Here is a 3,798-nt window from a genome sequence, read left to right on the forward strand (position 1 = left end):
GACACAAAGACACATACACAGAGCCAGACACACAAACACACACAGACCCACACACACAGACACAGAAACACACACAGACACACACAAAGACACACAGACACACACACACACACACAAAGACACACAGACACACACAAAGACACACAGACACACACACAGACACACACAAAGACACACAGACACACACAGACGCACACAAAGACACACACAGACACACACACAAAGACACACTGACACACACAGACACACACACATACATTGAGGTTGTGGGTTTGAGTCCTGGGTTCAGGACTCGGTCAGGTTGTGGGTCTCCTCCTGCAGCTCCTCTCAGATGAAGCGGGTCAGGTCTTCCTCCTGGTCCACAGAATTTTGAAAACCTTTTCTGCAGACTTTAATTTACGAGGAATAAAAGTTTGATCTAAAGTCCGACCTGCTGCAGGTTTTATATTTATTTATTATTATTGTGACTTTAGACTTGACTCAAACAAATGTTCAGAGATTTGGACTTTTACACCAATGACTTGGGACTTGAATTGGACTTTGACCTGTTTACTTGGAAAGACTTGATATTTGACCAATAATCTAAAGTTTAAAATGCATATTATTTAAAAAGGTGTGCCCCATTAATTCATTTCACTCATTCCGTTTTGACAAACGCAGACCGTCTCTGGCTTTTCACACTGTGCACTTGTGCTGGTGAAGATTCTCGGTCATCCGGGACTCAGTAAATCCAAAAAACCATTAAAGGCAAAAACAACTGGACTTTATTCTGTAGCTGAAGACGTTTCGCTTCTCATCTGAGGAGGTTTGTCAGTTCAAAGCACAGAGCGTGTAGTTTGTGTTATAAAGCTGAGGTGGTCTGTGAGCTAGATTCACATGCAGATGGCCCTCTCTCTCCTCACAATACAGGATCGTTAGGGTCTTAGTCTGACTCAGTTGTTTTTTTCTCTTTTTACGTAAATGGCTTCCTTCAGTCACCTCTCAAAACATCTGTGTTCTCGGTCCAAAATGTGAACTTTCTGGTCCTCAGATGAGTGTCCCTTGTCCTTGAGGTGCAGGTGAACCATTGAGTCTTGTCCTGAACAACTGGCTCTCCTGTGTTGATCCATGCATCTGTGAAGAAGCTGTTTGGTTTCTCCAATATAGAGATCTGGACTTTCTTCGCTGCACTGGACTGCAAACACCACATCACTCTGTTTGTGTTGGGGTGTTTTGTCCTTAGGGTGGACCGGCCTCTGTCTGAGAGTCCTGCTGGGTTTGAAATAACATTCCAGGCATATTCTAGAAAATTATTGTTTAAAGGAAAACTATTCTTGCAGCTAAGTTCAACTGAACTGTGCAATATAAAGGTGCAATTTTAGAATTAATTTTTTTAACACTTTGTAAGTTCAGCTGCACGTTTCATCGCGATTTGAAATAAATACAGATTTAAAAGTGAACGCTCACTCTATTATTTATAATTAACATGTAATTGCAACTTAGATGTTTTTTTTTTAAAGACTCGAAAGGACTTGAAATTCCTAGTTTCAGACTTGGGACTTGACAGTTGCCTGTCTTGACTTGAGACTTGACTCGGGACTTGAGGATAAAGACTTGAGACCTGAGAGACCTCTGTCATTTAAAACTATTCTGACGACAGAGTCCGCGTGTTCGTTCAAACAGGAAGTGCTACAGTTTGTTTTCAGAGTAAAAGACTTCATAGAGGATCATTTAATGCACTGATGTTCTGGTTCTGATGTGACTCATCGGACCTTACAGGAGTTGAAGACTGTTGGTGATTTTTGTTTCTGGATCGTGGGTTTTAAGTGGTCTTTAGGATTCTGCAGAAGCCAGTTTGACGGAAGGACAGTGAACGCAGCACCAGTAAGCCAATCGTTCATCAGCGTGTTGGACAGAACCCATCATCACAGCTTTATAAGGTCAGAACCAGGGAGAGGAAGAAAATCCTCCTTCAGTAGGAAAACCCCGACACAACACACACACGCACACACACGCACACACACACGCACACACAGTCAGTAAAATACCAGCAGGTTCCCACAGACTGACCCACTCGACCCTCTGAGTCCACAGATGTCCATGTGAGGACAATAAAGTTGGATCGACACTCAGAGACAAATTAGTTGGTTTACATCTGAGAGGCCGACCGATTCTGGAGGTCCTGGTGCTGTCCACAGGATCTCAGAGGTCCAGGGTCCTCCTCAGGGAGAACACCTCTACCTGAAGCGTTCAGGTGTGTGTTAACACAACGCCAAGACGGAAAAACATTAGCAATGACCTCAGTGAAGCAGCTGTTGCTGTTTGTCAGTCTGATAAGGGTCAAAGGTCATGTCTAATCCCTCTGGAATCCATCGTTCTACAGAGAGACAGATTCTTCACAAAACGTTTCAGACAACTGATTCACCCTGAAGGTCAGACTGTACAGTGACGCTACAGTTAAAGGTCAAAGGTCACGACGGGACAGTTAGAAAAAGACAAGTATGGTTTGTTTGGAAGGGTTCAGAACCAGAACGTGGGGTTGCGGTGGACCTTCAGAGCTGAGCAGAAACCTCAAAGAACTGAAGCAACACTGGAAAGGGGCGGGGCCAGAACTCCTCCACAACCATGAGAGAGAAGGATGAAGTCCTACAGAAACCAGAGTTCTGGTTCTGGAGGAGGTTCTGTTCAGGGAGGACTCTGTCTCTGGAATGTCTGATATTTACTCAGAACTAAACGGGCTGCCCCCGAGCACACACACATGTTCCCAGTGTGTATGTGTGTGTGTGTGTGTGTGTGTGGAAACAGGAAATCCCCTCTCCTTATAAGGACATGGACCAGTGAAGATGGTTGGGGTGTTTCCAGGCTCAGACCCTCCTCTGAGAGCATTCACGGTCTCATCAAAAGGACCAGAATCCTGATCTGGGTCCGGCGCAGATCTGATCTGGGACCAGTTGGACTCATGTCCAACGTCAGTCCAGATGTTTGCCCATCAGTCTGCACCCTGGAACCCCTCCAGAGCAGCAGTGTCCTGGAGTCGCCTTACAGTCAAACTCAGGGGACAAACAACCCTCTGATATCAGATTTACTGACCAGTCAGACCTGGTCCAAACCCTGTTTCAGGTTTCTGCTCGGCAGATCCGGTGCCATTTGGGTTTCTGAACGCTCACCTGTCAGGCTGCCTTGGCTTAAATCTGTGTTAGGCCACGCCCCCTGCCCTTTAACAGAACCTATCCTGTGGGTAAAATAAATGTACGTGTTCTGATCACAAACAGGAAACAGGGCATCATATTTACATCAAATAAACTCTGTCAACACTTGGCCTGAGATGGGTTGATACAAAATAAAACCAAAAATAAAATACAAAAAGACTGAAAATCACAAGAAATAAATTTATACAAAACAAGAGGAGGTCTGGTGATAAAATGTCTTTAGGATGAATAATCTGTTTTAGTCTAACAATCTGAAGTAAATTAAGAGTTAATCTGACTGTGACTTGGTCCTGTTGGTCCTCCTCTGACACCGAGTTTCTTCTTCGTTGGTTTCTGTTCCTCAGGCCAACCATGGGCTCAAAGGTCAGAGGTCACAGCAGGTCGGGCCCCTTGCTTCGTCAGCAGACTGAGACAGATGGAGGTGATGGATGGCAGCCGAGTCTCCATGATGGTGGAGCTGAGCGGTACGACCTGTGTGTGTGTGTGTGTGTGTGTGTGTGCGTGCGTGTGTGTGTGTGTGTGTGTGTGCGTGTGTGTGTGGTATTTCCTCTCTGATCTCCAGGGAGACGTTCAGATTTTCTAAATCCTGCCTCTTCATTTCCTCTGTTTG

The sequence above is a fragment of the Nematolebias whitei genome, chromosome 13, assembly GCF_014905685.2.
Source record: "Nematolebias whitei isolate Nwh7 chromosome 13, NemWhi1, whole genome shotgun sequence".
NCBI lineage: Eukaryota > Metazoa > Chordata > Actinopteri > Cyprinodontiformes > Rivulidae > Nematolebias > Nematolebias whitei.